The following is a 21,226-nucleotide window of genomic DNA, read 5'->3' on the forward strand; positions in this document are numbered from 1 at the left end:
TTGAGAAAGTGATTTGAGTGTGCAGAGCTTGTTAATGGGTAGAGAAGAATAATTCGGTTTTTCCCAGAAGGAGCAAAGAAAAGGGTCATCCTCTTTTTGTGTTTTATGGATTACTTCCTGGTTCAGTAATGAGGGTTACTTTGTTTCGATGGCTTTGGCCTTGTACTTCGGTAACAGTTGGCTGTAGTAGCTTAACTCCCAATTCGGAGAGAGAATTAAAACTAAATGTTACACAAGGTGAAGGAGAAGCCATGAGTCACACAATTGGTGAGCAGTGCCAACTGTAAACAAGTGTTTGTTTTTACGAAGGGGCGGATTTCAGGGAAACCTGACGTTAGTTTTTTCCCAGAGACATTTCTGATCCAAAAAGATCTGTTGCCTTGTCCTGACCTGACACTGCTGACGGAAATATCCCTGAAATACACAGTTGGCCTGAAGCACAAGTATTTCCACACTCACTTCCGCTTCAATAGAAGGTAAGGGAAGGAGGGGAAACCAAACTTTGATGGTATTTGAACATGTTTAGTCCTGTGAGATGTCCTCATGCAGCACAACAAATGTCAGCAACAAGTGTTGAATAAATCAACAATTACGTGTTACAAAAAACACCATAGCAGTTAACATTGTGGCACCCTTTGGCCTATTATGAGGAATGTTGTCCATCGAATAAACATAAATATCCAATACAGACTAACTATAGACAGTTACAGAATGAAGAACTTGATACATTTAGCCTTAGTTACACGTGTATTTGCATTCCTCCTGACTCATGATATAGCAATATCATGGTATTTATCACAGTGAAGTTTGTTAATATAACAGTTACCATGCTCTTATGTATATGAATGTAGGCCTATTGCATCTTCTGATGAAGAGTTGATACGAAGTTTTACAAAGTTACTCTTTAGAGCTCTGCTATTAATTACAGTACAGCTGCAGGCACCGAAAAGAACGCAATGTGCTTCATACTCAGAGAGGCTTTTGCTATTTGTGAATATATACACATCTGAGTCTAGCAGTGAAATTACTAGTATCAGTTTAATGAAATACCTTTTTATGTTACATTTTCTGGTTATCCTCTAGAATTTAGGCCTACTTCCTATTTCCTGCTTATTCGACACCAACCACATTGCTATACCAGCAACCCGAGCCTCAGTGTCTGTTTCTGCACCTCCACCAGTAATCTGACCGTGACATCGGCTTCTTTCACATCCTCCTCATCGTCCTATCCAGTCACACTTTCACCAGAGGTCACCTAACCTTATTCAGTGTGACCAAACAACAGTTAATCAATACTAAACCTATTATGAAGAAAATAATGAGAATAACAATAACACCAAAGTTATAAGAGCTAACGTAGCCCGGTGGGGAATCAGCTGTGTTAGTGCAGCTGCCGTTCTGCTCTGATTGAAATGCTTGAATGTGCCGTGACCTCGGTGATGATGAAAGATTATCAAAGCAATTTCTGCCTCTCCATCTTTCCGCATATTAATCATGACCCAAAGTGAACTTGCAGACAGAACATCATTCTGTTTTCTTCCTTATTTAAGTGTTTATCTTTGGGACCTATAAAGCATTTTCACTGACAGGTAGCTTCAAACAGAGAGACTGCATCACTACAGTAAGTGGCCATTAAACTCAAATGCTCAGTGGTTTATGTGATGTTTGTTTCCTTTTGACAGCTATAGGCTATTATTAACAAGGCCATACAATCATTACATATGTCAATTTGGCAATCTGCCAGGGATTCTAGTGTGACTTAAAAGACTGTAAAGATATACGTGGCTAAAGCATACAATGAACAGACAAAAAAAAAAGACAATTTTAGTCTAACTTCATTGAATTAGCCGTTCTTGTTGTACGTGTCTGACCTGTTCGGGAAATACAACCAAATCCCAAAACGACTTCTTACTGATCCAGTACAGAGCTGCTTTCTCAAATCCCACAGCATCTCCGGCTTGGGTATCGCAGTTTTTTTGGTTGCCAAGCTGTCCTCACTTGCCCTACCTGACTCACAGGTGGCTCCGAGCCAAGTCTGACAGGCTGCTGGAAGGAAAACCTGCCACCATCTGGAACATCACAGGAAGCCAGTATAGCAGCCAGCTCAGCCAAAATGTTGCATTGTCTGTCTGGGTTTCTGTCTGACCGTCTGTCCACCTGATTCGCCGATTAGCCTGATTTAACCTGTGTTCACCTGTTCTTCTTTAGAGCTTCCTAGAAACCCAGCTGCATTTAAGAGGCTCCTTAAAAAACTGTAGTTACATCCAACCTTTTTTTTCTGCATACCATATCAATTGGTTTTGCAAATAACAGGAGGCGTATTCTCCTGGATTCACTGGTAAGGTTCATCACTATGCAGAACACATGATAGTTTGTGGTACAGAAAAAAAGGTCCATAAAGTTGCATGCTACCATTAGTATCATTTTCAGTATATTTGATTATGAATTTGCCTTAATTTCAAAGGTCACAGCAGGTATTGAAGAAGATATTACAGACAAACTACATTCCCGTATCTGACAGTGTTTGCTGATGCCCAAAATGAGGCTCTGATTGTAACCATATATACTTAGAATCACATTCTTGGATTACAAAAGTCAATTTTGGCATAAGCTATATTGTTTCTGTTGTCATCTTTCATTCAAACGTCTGCAGAAGTGCACAACAGGACTAGAATGTTTTTCTTTTTCTATTTTGAGATGTTTATAATTTAGAATGGTTCATTTCTACTCTTTTAATTTGTTATAATGTCCAATGCCTTGTTTTGTTTTATGCCGCTGCAACAACAAAACATTCCCAAATTGTGATTAATAAAATACATCTTATCTTAGAAGAGCAGTAAAACAATTTTCTAAGCAATTACATGATGGAGGATGTTTTAGATTTGTCAAAGATCTCTCACATTTTAATTTAACTTTATTTTGGTAGACCCAGTGGCGTATCATCCTATTCTTTCAGATAATGATCTGAAACACGTGTGGGGTCGAAAACACCTGTACGTTCCTATAAGGACATACAGTATTAATGGCTACATCTTTGTGTTGTCATGTTGAGAAATCATCTCTGGACTCATCTTTGGACTCTGCTCATTATTTGAATGTGAATGACTTGTTTGAGTAGGACGTGGTGTCAACGACTCTAATACAACCTGACAAATTTGGTGCACATGATTTGTTCTGGTGTTAGGCACCTTGACACTAACACAGACTTCCTACAGATCATTGTTGAATATCATTATGCAGTGTCGTGCAAGACATCTGCTTCCTTTTTATATAAAGTCTGGTATATTTGATTGCATTCAAGCAGCATAATGGAGCGAATTAAACTGTAAAAATGCCTTTTACTCTGGATTCATGATGAATAAAATTGCAAGGGCTTCTAAATCTGGCAGAGCTGGTGTCAAGGCAGCCTGATTTGGCACCGCCTCGGTAACTTCTTGTTTGACAAAACAAAAGCAATTTACTCTGAGCAGGTGAACAATTAAAGGAGGGCTTTTTAATCTGGCAGAGCTGGTGTTATGGCTGCCAGGATGTTCATAATCTGAGCCTATCAGGTGAGAAATTGCATAAAAGAAACAATTAAAAGGAAATATACTCTAACTGACTTTACATGTGAAAAACTCTGACATTTATTTCAAAGGCTTTCAGTATTCTCATGGTTTTCTCTCAGCTATTCCCTATTAATAAAATGTATAAATAAAATCTCTACTTGTTTGTCAAATGTGCAAAAACAGTGATGTCTTTACAAAGAAATGTGTTTCTCTTCAAAGTTTATGTAAAATATAAGCTCTAATTGGAAAGAACTGTGACTTACTGTGAGATATGAAACAGGTACTGTCTCCTGATCTTAACTCACTGTAGAAAACTTAATTTGTTTCCTCTGAAAAAATAAATAAATCTAAAGAGTCCAGTCACGTGTCAGTTTACTCACCTCAGAAGCCTTCATGGGAGGCAGCCATGCGTTTGAGGCACTGAGTTGAAGTCTTGCTTTCATCCTACAGGGGGGAGTGTTACTCTGCAGGGACTGGACCACGAGCCAGTGACGATGGGAAGCGGAGAGATGGAGGAGAGGGCATCTGAGGTGAGTGCCAGGGTGGCAGCCGCAGAAGGGTAATCGATTTGATTACTCTGCTGGTGGTTTCAGCTCTGCCTCTATATCTCTCTCTCTAATTTCACAGAGCTGTGATGTGATTCCTCTCATTATATTCAATCAGGTATGTAGAGGTTTGAAAAGCACTGATAAACACAGCAGTTCTTTCCCTGCAGGAAGACATTGTATAGTGTTTATTATATTGTGGGTTGTTTTCAATCATTGCTTGTCTTGTGGGAGAAAATGCCATTGAGATGAGGGATCTACTTTAGATTATTGTTATGATTCTGCTGTTTTGTCATTTCCACTTGCTTATAGACTACTTGAATGAAAAGTAAACTATATCTAGTGTACAGCATTCTTTTTAAAATTACATTTCTCTCTGGTGCATTTCATTTGATCCATTGACTTTCATACTCAGACCCACATCTATGCAGAGCTTTAATCATAAGGGCTGATGTTGAAAATGCAAGCGCTTCCTTTCTCAGGCAATACATCTGGATAACTGACAGGGTTCTCTCATAAAGAGTCTTTCTATTGCTATGCAAAGCGGAGCAATTCTGTGAAACTGGAAGGACACCAAGGTTAATGTTACAGTAGCTACATCAAATGTAAAGGTTAGCTAACGTTAAGACCAGAATGGAAAGTGCTAACTTGTTCTGAATATCTGAACCTGACTTAGGACAGTTTTGACTGGGAAGAGTTCAATACACCAGGATCCAATAGACAAAGGTAAAGCCAATGGCTGTAGTTGATTAGTTAAAGAAAATACGTCATATTATTGCTAAAGGCTTTTCCTTGACTTAGACAGAACAATGTCCTTATTCAAGAAAGATAAAGACTGTGCAAATACAATCCAACCATCAACTTATAATAAGCTACACATGTGACAGGAGGGAAGAGATAAGGAAGGAATCAATAAAGCACCTTTCCTTTGCTTCAAGATAATTAAACCAGCTCTTATCATGGCTGCCACTTCCATATTTCCACTAAAATGTTGGCCTATATTATTTTTTAAGAAAAATAGTGTTACGAAACACACAATTCTCACATGTGGATATTGCTATTGGCCTCAAAACCAGCAGGGAACCAGATGGAGTTAAAAGCTCCAGAAAATCAAAAAAGGACATGGAGTCAACATTTAAGTCATCGAAAGCACAAGCATCTGAGAGGCATATTTGGAATATTGGGAATTATAGTAGCAAAAGCAGCTGTTACAAATCTATTTCTGAATAGCCTTTATAAAAATCAGAACCTTGACAGAATCATCTCATTAAGCTCTAACCATTTATGAAAAATCTAATACATGCTTTATGTAAACACCTGATTGGCTGCTAGACCAAATGTCACAGTGCACTTGATCAGTTTTTGTTAAAACAATTTTTAGAGGTTTGTAAAATCTGTTCAACTTTATTCTCATATTGTATCAATCTTATTGGCAGAAAAACAGAAACACTACAAACTAAATCCTTCAGATATGACTGTGATCATAAGCTTTTCACCACAGAAATGTTGCATTTCACTGGTTTATTGCGTTATTGTATGCGTAAAATATCTTCGCACACTTTTCAATCTCGCGGTTTATTGACTCTCGGCACTACTACCTACTATTTTCCCTTGCTCGGGTACCTACTACTGCGCACACTGTCATAATGAAGCACACCTGTGATCAATTGGACGTCGGCAAAATGTGGATAAAGTGGGCCTGCTGTCACTATTCTGTAAATATGTACTTCCTAACATTGTCCCTGGACCTCAAACGCCACTTCAAGCCCAGAGTAAGGCTTTCCTTTCCGGGTGCATGTAGACTGCTTGAGGCGACAGATGGTAGCTTCACCTGAACAAGCTAAATGTAAGTGTTTGCTGCTTTTGCTAGTGTGTGATTGTGGGCTATTGTTTGGGCTGTGAACCGTGTGGGCTCGCTTAAATGGCAATACGAATCTGCTGTGGATTTTTTGGTTTGTTTATTTGTGATTTTGGCCTCTACTTATTGGCTGAGTTGTTTGTGTTGTTCTTTGGCACCATAGACTGTATATAAAGTTTGGCACTCTACACATTTACCCCTTGGGTTGTTCATGCTGATTTTGTGGTTCCTATTTTCTGTAGGAGAAGCTAGGCCTTAATTCACAACATTGGCTTCAATCACTGATTTCTTGCTGATTTTTAAGATTGGCCACATGGGAAGTCTGCTTGTATTTTAGTATAGGACAGTAGCTAGCAGAACAATTGGGTTCATGGTCAGCTTGCTTAATATTTCTTCATGTCAGAAAGTGCTGACTGTACCCCTGTTTGGTGGTTAGATTCTGTTGGCTGCACTCATATTATTGCCATTCTTAATGTCATTATCATCACTTCCAAATGTTTGCTGTGTGCTGACTGTGTGCTTGTTGAGTTTGTCTTGGGCCCTGGGATCTAGGTGGATTATCACCTCAATTAAACGGTTTCTTTGAGGAAGCGCTGCTGTACATTGACAGGCTTGGGTAGTTCATTGACTGTTGAATGTTATTTTAGCTTCTAATTGTGCCCCTGAAAAATATCAGAACTGATATATTTCCAAGTAGGCCTATGCTTCTGTTTATATATGTTTATCGATGCCACCATGGTTTGAGACAAAAGTGCATGAAATGTCTAAACTCAGTCTGGTTTAGCTGAGAAACGAGACTTATTATTGAAACACAGAGATGTGTTTTAAACAAACTGTTTGTTTTGCCTTTTGCTAAGAGGTCATACACTAGCAGCAAACAGGATATGGAGCATTTAAATCAGAGCGGAACAAATAAGCACAAATTGGGAACACATTTCTGGATGTCTTTGTACTGTATCCACGAGCACTGTGAATTATGTTTTATTTCTGTAATTTTGGGAACACGGGGCACTGGGTAGATAATCTACACAACCTCAAAAAAAATAGTTTGTGTGGATGTTTGGAGTGGTTTTGAGTGTAACTCAGAGCACATAATAACAAAGCATTAAAGAGTAATCTTACTAATTAACTTCAGACTTGTTCTTCTTTTTTCAACAAAGCCCATTGAAAATGTGCTCTTTCTTCATTCTGTAAATATTTCATAGATTTGTATCGGTATATGATATCAATACAAGAGTTTGCTCATTTACTGTTCACAGGCTTCACAGTCTTCTAAAGCAGCATATTTAAAATAGAGAATATCTCCCTGGCAATTTTCACAATTTTATGGCTTCTCATGCACTACCTAGTTATTACATTAGGTAAAGTCTGTTGACAAACCGTCTCTGATAAACACGTCTCTGATAAACACCCTTCCTTTGACCCATAACACCAAATAACATAGCTTGGCTGATATGGATTATTGTTTACAGTGTTTTTAGTGCTCTACACACTTCAGGGCAAAGATTCCTGGAGGTACTAACTCTCAATGCATTCATCGTGGTTAAGATCATGTCTTCTCATGAAAATATTTAGATTACTTACACTTATGCTTGTCTTTTCAACATGCTACATGTAACCTATGGCTGAATAGTTTATACGTCACCATAATATATAGTGTGTGGGATGTGTTTGCTTGCAATATGCATATCCTTTTATGGAGATATTTTTGTGAAATATAAATGAAGAACATATATCAGTATATACACTTAAATACTTGTACCACCATTAAAGCTTCCTGTTGAGTCAGATAATTAATGGCAATGAGTTAGCCACAGATCTACTTTAAACAATTTACAGAATTTGAGTGCTATGTGAATTTAGTTGGAATATATTTTCTTTTTAGAAAATCCCTCACTTTTTTCTTTCACATATTGTGGGGACTGCCTTTTTGATGGCTCCTAACATACTGTTTACTGACGTAAGATGAAACTCTTTATTTATACGTTTGATTAAAAAAGCAATAGAGCTTTCTGCATGTCTGATAGCATTTTTCTGACTTTTACCTAACTAATTATTACCTGGCATGCAGTCGTATGCAAATGTTTCTTCTGGCATTCTCTTTTTTTATTGCAGTCAAGTCTCCTGCCGGTTTCTCCATCCGCTTATTTGTTTAAACTACTGCACATGTTTTGTACTTGGCCCTTGATAAATCTCACATTGTATATCAATCCATCACTTTCCAGTCTGAGATGAAACGGAGAGTTAAAGGAGAGCATGTTTTGAAAGTTACTGACACCCACTGAATAAGAATAGTTGAAGTCTGTAATCATATAAAAGCCTGAAGGTATGCAATGTTAATAAATACTGCTTTATGAATATAGCTTAAATGTGGGAGGATAACGGCCTTAGCTTTAATTATCACCTCAATGAGAAGGCAACATGTTCATACCGACACCTCAGTAATGACCATGTTTGTTGAATTATATACATCCACATCCCCGTGGCACGATATACCGTGTCGTAAGTTAAGGTGTGAAAGTTGAAATGAATGCTAGAGTTGTTCAAGTAATAAGCTGCCGTCTCATAACCTACAGTTTCTCCTGAAATATAAGGATGCGGGTTAATCCGGTCTTTTATTAGGTGAAAAAGAGGTGCAATTTTCTTTTATGAGCCAAATATCCTGTAGATTTGAATCAGATTCAAGGGAGCTAATGATGTGAAAGATGGAAGGTTTGCTCATCACCAACTTTTTTTTATCGTGTACGGTTATTAAATGTTTATATACCTCTTGTCAGAAAATGTCAGATAGCAAACATTCTTTACTGTAATTGCTGGAGCGTTGGCAATGAACTGCCATATCCATAATAACAGAGGACGTACGTATATCTTCAATATTTGTATGGGGAAGTCTTGCCCCAATGCAAGAACATACTGAACGCTTTTATGTCTAAGTGTGACTGGGGGCTTACATCCGGAAAAGAAAATGACTGCATGATACAAACAAGAATCATGAGTGGTATAGAGACTATTGATATCCATGGCAGTATTTCCTCCATTGCATAACATTAAATCATTCCTGTTTTGTATGTTGATTTCAAAGTAATGAGCACAACTGGCAGTAAACTCCTAATAAAAGCAAATACCTAACAGGTGTATTCATTTATTGTCGAAACAATCATCTGGTGTTCTATACATTCCTGAATTTCTATACCATGTTGTTCTGAGTGTTTTTCATTAAATATTTGTAGCGTAACATCTTCATTTAAGATATATTTCAGTTTGAACACTACTGCACATAATTGGCTCACTTTTCTAAATTCCACTTTTAGAGTATAAAATGTGACATTTTGATAATATCTATGATGGAGGGATGCCATCTAAAAGCAGGAATAGTGCAAACAATGGAAAAAGTGGCTTAGGTGTTTCAAGGTTCTTTATTTGTCATACGAACATAGCTACAGAGTAGTTATGTAGATGAACATGTGCAACACAATAATACAGAAAAACAGAAATATATAGTGAAAGTAAATATTAAAAAGTAAATACAAAAATAAAACACAGTTTAGTTGCTGTCTGCTGTGCTTTGAATTCCTTGAAGAACTTTTAAGACTACCAAATAACAAGTTAATCATGGCGGCAGTCACTCCAACCTACTGCTTTCTGTGTACCATTCCAAACAAAAAATTATTCAGATTTTTACTCATAATTACCAAAAAGACATAATATTATGTGTCACAGTGTGAAACCTTTAATCAATTCCAAAAGGTTCTCATTGTTTCTCTAGTGTCTATTTTTGTGACACAAGGATGTCTGGTGAATTCGATGGTTTTTAGATGTCATGGAATAAGGAATATATGAGGTATCTAAAGATCATGAACTGGAGTATCAACTTTGTCAATGCCAATACTTTTTGTACCTGGTTTTGATACATTACATTTTTTCCACCTAAAATATTAGATTTAACTTTAACATTGTTGCAGGTGCGATTTGGAAATCAGATTTTATCCAAGTGTTTTTTTCTGTGGTTAAATCTATGTCTGATACAAAATTGAAATCTTAATATACTTGATGGTATTCGATGTGACTGTCACAACATGTCTTCATTATCCCAGACATGCGAGGCAGTCTGTAAATGCTGAAAGATGTATGGTGCTTCAGAATCCAAATGAAGTTCCCAGCAGCAATGCTTCATCAGATGCAATGGAGCCATCACGAGAACAGCAGGGGTAGTGAACAGACATTCACTCTAATTATAAATCTCTCGCTGCTCAGTCTGCTCGGATTGCTCTCTCTCTCTCTCTCCCTGTCTCTTTCTCTCTCGCCCACGTCTTCCTGCAGCCAAATAGTCTGGTTCATCCAAGGTAAATCTGCACTGGGCAAACAATCACCTTCATAGGGATGCAATTTAGCTAGTTGGAACAAACCAGTGTGCTCCTCTAAAGATGGAGAATTTATAATGTATTTGCCACTTAATAAATATAACCGTAAAGGTAAAATTACAGCTGACACTTTGCCAAATTTGAATACTAAGAGACTTACCTCCTGGAGGGCAAAGAAGTGTAAAGTATTGCCTAAGGAGGATGCCACAGAAGTGGATATGTCCGAGCCAGCATGTTCAGCTCTGTCAGAAATGTCTTTCATCATATCGGTTTTTTACTCGGTTGGTCTCAGATAAAATGTCTTTACATTGAGGTTGTTTGTATCAAGAGGAGTCTCTATTTAAAGCTGTTGTTTGGTTAATGAGTTGTTCACAATATATATATTTTTCATCGGCTATATATGTCATATTCTAACAATACAGCTGAGGCTTGCTGGAGTTTGGTTGAGTTGGTGATTATCTGAAATATTGTGGACATTTAAACCTGTTGGTGGCCCTAGATGAAAACTCAGGGCATCAACACATACAGTAGACCCAAAATTCATCTTTTGTGTGAAATGTCAAACCAATCCATCTAATAGTTGTTAAGAGATTTCAATTTAGACCAAATTGTCAGACCAACTGGCCAAAGAAATCAACAATGCCATAGATGCCCATGCTATGGAAAATAATAGTGGGTCATAAAGTAATCCCTGTTGCTCTGAACATTAGTTTATCTATACAATCAAAGTAACATAGAAAGCACTTTATCGAGCTTTACCATTCATTTCATCTCCTGCATTTGAGATGGTATTAACAGGTCACCATGTCGCGTGATTTCTAATAATGCACTGTGACTACTTACTCTGACCTGAAAGTGCAGCTTCGTAACCAGGCCACCATCCTAGCCTCAATGATCTTCCTGTCATGGCAAGAAGCCAATGTCTAATGAAATTTGCAACGGGTAAAGCTGGCCTTATTTACAACACACATCAGCTGTGCAATGTAGAATTTTAGAATTACAAAACTAACATATAACAATTAATGTCTATGTTAATGTTGGGCTAATGTGTAGCTGATATGCTTTGGTAATGCACAACTATTAAAACAAGATCTCCAACATTCTTTTTATTTTTATCCAACTTAAGGCAAAAAAGGATCAGAATAAAACCACGAAGAGACCTTCAGGAGTCATCAGTGACACAAAGCAGATAGAAAAGTCACGTTAGCCATTGATACATTTAAGCCCTTTGAGTCTGCGTAACCTAGGATGACCCTTAAAACTACAACTAGTAAACAAGCGTGGCTAGACATTTAATTCAAAACCAAAGCTGCAACACTAAACCAACCAAACTCAGTGTTTAAGGGTTGTGTATATCATTTCATTTATACTAGAAAATCCTATGGGAAATACTGGCTTGTGCGTGCATCGGCAATAACTTTTCCCTTTTGCCTTTCCAGTTTTACAGACTACAACCGGAGGTGAAATGAGTCCAGAGGAGTGTGGGGGGGGGCCTGCATTGTGGTGGCTGAGCTTAGGAAGGATTTAAACACTACTTAGCGGCTCTTAACCTTACTGACCCTTTTGGGACTAATACAATCCTGTTGTGCTAGAGCATTACATTAAGCCCTTGCTTTGAATCTATACAGTGAGCACATGGCCTGCAGCATTTACGCTAGATTTCTCATCTCTCAGCTCCCTAACTTGTTAAGCTAGCACTTTATTACCTCACCACTACTACTGTATGGGCTACTCTGGCCTTTCAAGTCAACATACTGCCAGTTACCACTCACTCAAACGCCTCTGATCTGTTGAGTTAAACCCCAGAACAGATTTGAACATAAAAACACACATACAAATATAACGAGTACATTATGAAACCATGGAGTTCCTAGACTTTGTATTACTGTAATAGATTCCTGATGCTTTCCCATCTTCCTCACCAGGACTTGGTGTAGAAAATCATGTGTGATTATCACACCTCTGTATCAATAAATAATGTTTACATACCACTGTATAATTTTTCTTAATGACTGACTATTAGTCACCCTGCTAAACATGACGTAGAGCTGAGTCACAACACAGTCAAATTGTGGAAGGTGGGACATCAACAGGCCAATTTTGGAACAACACTTCCCCCTCATGGATCCTGGCATGAGCTCACATACTCAATGTTCTTCTTCACTAAGGAATGTTTTTAGGGTTCATTTGAATATTTAGCGTTTACTCTTCATGTGTTTAGAGTTTTAGATAAAAGGGCTCTTTTTGCTACAGGCTAAACGTTTCTTCAAGGTCTCTGTAAATCTGAGGGTAAGACGTGACGGAAACCTTAAGCCTGCATTGCACATTACAGAGAATTGTAGCTGACAGAATCAAGTGGTTTATCTTTTTGAAATGGAAAATATATGCTTATTCACTGATTCGTCATTGAGGGAGAGTCCTGAACAAGGCAACTCAACTTGTGTGTGTCAGGCACAACAACCTATTCCATATAAAGTACTTTGTATGTTTTGAGGGGATCTTTAACAACTGCATACTCCTTGCATTCATTCATTCAATCAAGCACTGTTGTATAGATTATCTAGCTCATACCACATTACCATAATTAGTCATTTGGTATCCATGGAGAGTGCTGAACAGTATTTAACATTGGTAGCTGGGGATGTAGTCACGTCTCATACCTGACTCAGTGGATAATGTCACTGTAGTATTTAGCGCATCTTTGATAAATGATGTCATCTTGTCCCTGGTTAACCTTAACTTAGCCCCGGCGGGACCCTCTTATAACAATAATCCACCAAAGGATTTAACAAAGCCTGCCCTGGACATTCATAATCTGCTTCTCACACATTTACAAGCAGTCTGGTGGATTGTTTGATACACATTAAACCTTTTTTTGTGCCAGTCTTCTGAATTCTGAACACGAACAATGTATTATTGATAGAAGGACTGGAATACTTAAATAATAAAAGCAAGGAAATTACGAAGGATAAGTGAGAGGATAAATTCTATACTGCAGCCTGCAAAGGAAATGCATACCAGGTTGTAACTAATTTCTACCAGAACCAATGTTATTTCAGCTGAAACTGAGTGAGTCAATGTGTTGTCAACCATTCTTTGATTCTTCCAGTAAAAGCATCTTGACTAGTCCCAGGCCCCTACTGGAAACTCGTAACTTCTACAATGTATGAGACATGACTGATGCAATAGAAAATCAAAAAGGCATGCCTCCAAGTTTTTTAATCCTTACAGTAAAAAGCACAAAGAGTCCTTTATCACACAAGTTAGCTTGAGATAAGAAAGAAAGATGCCCATCTAGCTTTTAGTTTTTTTTTTAGCACCAAATGATTCCTTATGTCTGTGTAATCTCTTCTATCAAGTAGGTCAGTGTATCCTTGGCACAGGTTGTCTGTTGCAAATCAATTTGCATACTTCTTTATTTGGCCTTTGTCTCATTTGACAGCATCTAACGCCTATCAGAAAAGCTTAAAAACAACTTCACCTAAGTAATTAAAAATGCAATTTTTGGGTGAAAAGGCTAATGTGGAAATTAACCACGGGCTCTTATTCACTCGGGCCCTTTACTGGTTATTTCAAGGGCAAGCTGTTGGGCTGAAATTCAAAAGTTCTTGTTTTGGCAAAGGAAGGCTGTTTTAGGTTAACAGCCCCCAGGATTCTTGGAGAGGTCCATACTGTAGGCTTTAGAAAAGAGGGCCTCACTGCATAGTTTATGGAAACCTCGGAGTAATTCACACTAAATGCAAGAGACATAACGGAGAACATACGCTGAAACAGAAGGAAATATTTCTCTGTCTATATGCATCAAGCCCTAACATCTGGGAGTATATTCAGTAGAACGATAAGGGCTTTTTTTTTAGCATTATCTGATAAACAAAATATGAGCAGAGACAATATGCTGGCCCTCACACATGCAGAGCACGTAGGACCCCCCCTCCCCCCTCCCGCATATGTTCTGCTTCGCATTATGCTAACTTACATGCTTTTCATTATGTCCAGGCCATCCTTCCTCCGGGTCTATACCCTTTTAGCTATTTATGTGTCAACAGAATTACCACGGAGAATCGTCAGTGTCTCCAATGAACGTTCTCTCCTTCCTTAGCCCTTTGTTCTGCTCTGATGTGTAACTCTGTATGTGATCCTTGTCTAATTCCTGATGAGTTCTAAAGGTCCCTATATGGTGCCTAGATATTCATTGTACACCTTGAATATGTGACAGGAAGGAGCTGTCTGACAAGATTGAGATTTTTTGGCTTTTGTATCATCAAACACAAAAACATCTCAATTTGTTTCATATTAGAGATGGGATGCATTTTGTACTGTCGAATGTCACTCCTTCCCCGCTGCCTGCTGCCTTCCAAAAAACTAATCTCAAGGCAGCGAATGTACGAGCGTGTCCTCGTCTGAACTTTGGGTGGATGAAACTGCAAATACACTGAGTCCTGCCGCTGCCTTTCTCTCTCTGTCTCTCTCTCTCTTTCTCTGTCTACGTATCTCTCCCTCTGCTCAGCATAAGCTCGCTTTTGCTTCGTTGCCTCCTGCCTGCACACAGCATGATGTAAACAAGTAAGATCAGAGATATGACTGTGTCAAGTTGGACTCATGTCAGGTCTCAATATGTGAAAGGAATGTCATTTTGAAATCACAGCAGAGAATGGAGAGGCAGAGCTGCAGACGGATACAGTCCAACAAGAGACACACACATGCATGTGCACACACAGACACTGACGTACACCCAGGTTGTATAAACAGTAGGCAAAAGCTATCCGGTCATCTCACTCCTAATGAAAAGTGCACCGATGACATGGATGTAAAAAGGGGCTTTATTTCCCTGGCAACCAGTGCAATGCAAGCAGGAGGAAAACCAAAAATACTGCATTGCGTCATAGCTTCAAATCCCAGCGACTTTGTGTTTGAATGACCACAACCACGTTATATCTTCACACCAGCCCTGATTCAAGACAAAAACAAGGATGATGATGATTATGATGATGACGATGATAATGCTGACAATCCACAAAACTAATATAATCAGCAGCTTCATAAACCATGCAGCAAAATTGAAATAATCTGTGCAACCCCCCCCAGTGCATGAGGACACCGTCATACATTACAGCACAGGATGTTGAGGCTTTCCTCAGTGATTTGTGGTCTTTTCCGAGTAATTCTTGAGGAACAAACTGATTAAAGTCCAGATGTTCTTTACGTATGACATGTGAGGTCACAAAGTGTTTTTCTGCGCCATCTGCCATACAGCACAGTTTGAACATATACATGGTACACTTACAATGTCACATCTCTACTCATCATGGATTGGACCAGATGTTGTCCAATCTAGTTGGATGGATAAGTATATGTTGTTTTAGGTAAATGCATAGGCTACACTTATATTACTAGAATCGAAACAAGTGCATTCAAAATATGGTAATTTATAGAACCAAGGTTTCATGAAATATTTGCATATAAATAGAATTCAGGAAGAAAGGAACGGTCAATTTAGGTTGCTTCAATACAGCATCTCATAACTCAACTGGTCCCTTTGTGAATTCAATGATCAGATAAGCTGTTAATATTAAAATTACATTACATGTCACTTGTTAGAAGCTTTTATCCAAAGCAATTTACATACTCAATACTGTGGGCAATCCCAGCAGGAGCAATTTGGGGTGAAGTGTCTTGCCCAGGGACACAACGACATGCTGACTGCAGTGGGGTTTGAACCTGTGACCCCCTGATCCCAACACAAACGCTCAACCCACTGTACTACACGCCCCCTTATCAGTTAACTACTTCAGAAAACCTATCCAAAGCCATCTCTACTGTCTTCCCTGTATAAGAGCTGTCATTTATTTGTAAGAGCTCCCTAATTTATCAATTTACTTATAACTAGGAAGGTGACTTTTTTTTGCTTTGCTTGTTATTACTTTCCAGACAATATATTATAAACCATTATACACATGGTCTACAACCCTTGGTGATAAATGCCGGCCAGATGATTGCCAGAACAGGCTCACATTTGGTTGCCAATAGCAGATGAAACTTTGAGGGTGTTCACATGATACTGTATAGTCTGTATTTGCTTTCCATGTGCAGAAAGGCTCAGATTTTATGAGTCTAAGCAGGAGGCAACAAAACCGATGAAAAGTGACCTTGTTTGCAGCTGTCACTCCTTCACTATGAATAGGAAATACAAGGTCTTAGTGGATACAAAAAAAAACCTCAGCATGAGTTACGACGAACCTTTTGTACTTTCTAAGAAATGTCAGAAACACACTGTGTGGTTTTCATGAAATAACACCTGGGAGATTCTGACTGAGATCTGATAACAGCGGGAGCCAGACTACCTCTGGAGGTCTGGCCGGCCTGATTGCACTTCAGTTTCAGATTCAAAAAGCACTTCAGGACCAGGTGTAAAGTGGTGGAGCCAGGTTTTATATATATTTTTCTCCTTTGTGGATTAACTCGCCCAGTTGGGGCTTATTTTTGCGATAATGAACTAGACTTTGTTTTATGTTCCCTCTGAAACATAAATAGTCAAGGTGCCTGGGGAAAAGTAACAGGTATTAAAGATTTATTTGGAGTTGTTGAAATGTGTTAAAAACTATACTCACAGCACTGATTCAAAATGGGGACCACTATCAACTCAGGAAAATGTACAATCTTATCACCACCTGCCTACTCGTCTAACATCTAAGATTACCTAATCGTAGAAGAAAGTTCAAATTGTCAGGGTGAATGTTAATACAAAAATAACAAAACAATTGAATGACATGCGGTAAAGCTAAGATGAACTTGTGAGTACAACAAAAAAGGCTACTCAATCAAGTTTTAACCAAAATCACTCAAACAGTTGGCCTGAAGATTGAATATAACCAATAGCCTTTTTCTTCTTCCTCACAAAATCACTGATATTGATTTTCTCCAATCTGATCAAAGTGGACGTAATGAGTTTCATGATTTTTGATTGTCTCTTTATAAACTCTTACTAAGCCTACATTGTTCAGCAGTCTTCAGCTCAAACTTCTGAGTTTGTATCTTTCCTTATGGCTCTCTTGTTTTCCCTCCAGACAGCTCTAACGCATTGGCTGGTACGTAGGTAGGTAGGTTTTACTAAAAGAAAAATTCCCACATCCCCCACACACACTTTAAATATGGAATCACAAATTGAAAGTGGACTTGTGTATCCTTATGTAACCAGACTTTCAGGATGTGATTTTTTTTTGAACAAAAGTTTCTCAGTACTGTGTAGGAGGCAGAGGGCACTGACAACAGCTTTTGCAAGACTAAAACTCATGTTTGGAGAAGTTGCTTTTATTCTCTTGTAAGAAACACTGGAGTCAATTCTTGTTGAATAACTACTACCTATTCTTCAATCAGTACAGCTCATAAATTACGTTGGCCTTTAAGGCAATCACCTGTATTGGCTTATCTATCTAAAAATGGTCTTAAAACTACCTAGTGTGTTCTGACAAGCTTATGATTCTCTGAAAGATAAAAGTTATTTCCTAGAAAAAGAAAAGCACAAGTTGTGTAATAATAGTGCAGCAAAAGCGGTTAGGGAGGAGGTGGGTGTTAAGGGTGTCAGTATGCTTGTAAAAAAGATTTGTGGATCTTTCATCATTGTCTGTTGCTTCACACCTTTCCACGACAACAACACACGGCAACTTCACATTAGCCAGGCGTGCGGAGAGAGGAAGTAGGCGTGATTTGAATGACTCTCTCACTGAGGTATTTCTTTCAGTGTTTCCCACAGATCTGAAATATACTTGGGAGGGGGGGGGGGGGGTGAGGTGACGTGCAACAACAACAACAACAACAACAACAACAACAACAACAACATTAACCTTTCTGTTGGTTGCTTGTGAGCAGACCCTTCACGCGATGGAAGAGCGAACAGGTACAGCCAGGGCCGGACCGAGACAATAAGTCAGGCGGGAAATGATACACCCAGCCAGGCAACTACCAGTTTTTGTGCCATTTTGCTGGATTTATTTGTCAATATTTGCAGCGTTGCTGCCCATAGTGATAGCCATATAGTTTAAATCTACTACCCATAAATAAACATATGGACATGGGTTACTATTTAATTTTGTAATTAGTTTTTTTAATTTTGGAGTTAAATGCATCAATCTGGTACATTTTATGGGGAAATAAAGAGACTAGATCTATGGAAACACCTATATGAAACAGAACTGTATACATTTCAATAATCATAAAATCATGGCCATAACCAATAACATCCCATTTCCAATATGAAAAAAACACTAAAACTTGTTTATTTATTTATTTTTGTTTCATTTATAGTTATGAGCGTGTCTGTGCTCCTGAATCAGCCTCTCCTGTCTCCCTCCTCTCCCCCCTGCTCCTCTTTGAGGCAGCAGCAAAGACTAGTTTTAGCCCTCAACAAGTTTTAAAAGTGTATCTTACCTTTTTTCACCTAGTTAACCTTTTTTTTTTAATTCATGCATTTGACTAATCACTCCCCCTTCAAATGGAAATATGTGTTTACATAAATGGTGACCAAACCGTTTGAGACCTACTGAGAACTTAGACTAAGTTAACTATCTAAACAGTCAGAATAATTTACCTCACCTGAGCTGAGGTTATCCCGAACTTGAATAACACACAGAGACCAATCAAGGGCTTTGATTTATGATCTATGACAGTGGCCATGTCGGCGAGCCACATCATGTAGATAGCCAGTCACCCTGTGTGAGGAAGACCCACATTTGCGCAGCGTTGTGTAAAAAAAACAAAAAACTAAATGGGTCGCGAAATATACTTGGTCGGCCGTTAATATACCTGGGCTGCCCGCCCAAGTAAAGTCTATTAGTGGGAAACCCTGTGTGTTGAACTTAAATGACCTTACCTAAAGCTGACGTGAGCAAATGGAAGAAATCAAGTCATGGGAAATCATCAATTGCATACGATATGCCAAGGTTTATTATATTTTGTTATAATTTATGCGTTTAGGCATTGTGTCAGAGGGTGCCCAATGGGGCTTCATTCAATGTGTGTTATGTGTCAATCCACTACAACAATATTCTAGTGTTTATTTATTTGATATATACTCAATTATGTTGGTAATTTCCTTTTAAAATCTTTTTATAGTAATTCAAAAGCCCTTATTCAATGTGTATTTTGATCCTTTCTTCCTAAGTGCCCGTTGCCACTTCCCTCCCTCCTGCCTATACAAGTGTCCTTTTTGTAGACCCCTGCTTGTTTCTTTCAAGAGTTATCTCTCCTTCAGCTAAACATGGACCATCTTAACCTCCCTTTTATTGCTGCAAAGCCCTTATCCAAAACACCTTCCCCTTTGCCTTATTGGCACTTTACAAAACAGACAAAATTAGCTCCACTGTTGCATAGGGCAGGGGTGGGGAACCTCCGAACCCCGGGCCGTATACGGCCCGCGAGACAATTTGATACGGCCCTCGAGGTAATTTATAAATACACGCAAAAAAGAAATCTAGACCGCAAAAGAATTAAACAAGCCAGAGCCTGTTTTTCCTGGCCAAGATCAGGGTCCTTGAACACAACACGAGCCTAACGTGTCATCACGTGGTATATGTCTCGTCCATGGTCTCGTCTGACAGGGGTGCAGTTCTGTCGGAGAGCACGGCTCCGGCACTTCAGATACGGAGCATGCCACATGCCGCAGTTTTTGCGTGGCTGTGTCTTTAGTTGTGAGCCCAGTGGCGATTTGTCCATCTGTCACACTGATCATACAGTCAATAACTTTGTTGTTATTAGCATCTGGTTAGCTAGCTATGCTAACGAATATAAGAAGCTTTTTCTACAACCATTGAGGTAAAGGCACATCTTTATAGGATCATTATAGTTATAAAAAAATAAGAGAACAAAGTAAACGGGTATAAAATACTTTATGACAGTAAAAAAAAGTTGTTATTAATAAACAAGTATACAGTTTGAAAGGGGAGTGATTTGTAAAATATCCATAAAGAAAAATAAATCTCCTTACAGTTCTGTTTCATATGGATGTTGAGAGATGTATCCATAGATCTCTTAATGTTGCTCTCAAAGTGCACCAGATTGATGCTTTTAACTTCAACATTTAAAAAAAAATCTTCCCGGTGGAGCATGCCCCCATACCCCCCTAGAGGAGGTTAGGTCCCCCCCCCCCCACACTTTAAATCATGTTCACATGGATAGGAAACTAAATTGCACACATCTTGTGTCCATATTTCTGTTTTGGTGGTCATGCCACGACCGTGCACGCATACGCGAGTCATGGCAAGATATCTGGATTAAGAGGTTGCTTTTTCTTTGCACAGCATGAAAGAAAGGCCAAATGAATGGGCTGTGATTTTAGTATTTTTAAGCAGCGGTAAATAATTTGTACGGCCCTTGGAGGATGTTGAAAAAATTGAAATGGCCCTTGAGAGGAAAAAGGTTCCCCACCCCTGGCCTAGGGTCTTAAACCATATTGCTCACTTTAGGCGCTTGTTTAAGCTTATTATGTAGGTTATAATTGTCCGGCTTATTTGCTTGTTGAGGGCATCGTGTTATGGAGGGCCCTAGGTTGAATAACCCAGTAGTTTTAAATTAGGGGTTAGGCCCACCATCCCCTCCCAATCTACTCCCTAAGACTTGTGGACTGTAAATGCACCACATACACTTAGTTTGGACAAAATCCAGGCAGTGATTACGTTTTTCACCACAATGTAATTGGAAAACTAGATGCATATGGGGAAAAGAGTTGCATACATCTTCTGGGCCATTGTCTGTGTTACCAATACTTTCTTATACTTGGCTTCCCACTGTTTCTCCTAAGTGGTCAGTGTGGCTCCTTATCATGGCACACAGTGTTCTTAAAAACAAGGACACTAAAGCAACAAATGCTGTGCCCTCAAAAGCACAGGCCACATGCCCTCTCTCTCTTCAAGTTGTGCCTGT

The 21,226-nt window shown here is 38.8% G+C and overlaps 1 protein-coding gene across 1 annotated transcript in view; it reads left to right on the forward strand.

The window, feature by feature from the left end:
- The first annotated feature begins 5,822 nt into the window (after window positions 1-5,822).
- The window catches only part of begain (brain-enriched guanylate kinase-associated), a 106,749-nt gene continuing 91,345 nt past the window's right edge, over window positions 5,823-21,226 (forward strand). Inside the window, exon 1 of the mRNA XM_079693589.1 lies at window positions 5,823-5,939. The gene's annotated coding sequence lies outside the window, so the exon portion shown is untranslated. The remainder of the gene's footprint in view (window positions 5,940-21,226) is intronic.

The sequence above is a fragment of the Notothenia rossii genome (assembly GCF_949606895.1).
Source record: "Notothenia rossii genome assembly, chromosome: 7".
Lineage (NCBI taxonomy): Eukaryota > Metazoa > Chordata > Actinopteri > Perciformes > Nototheniidae > Notothenia > Notothenia rossii.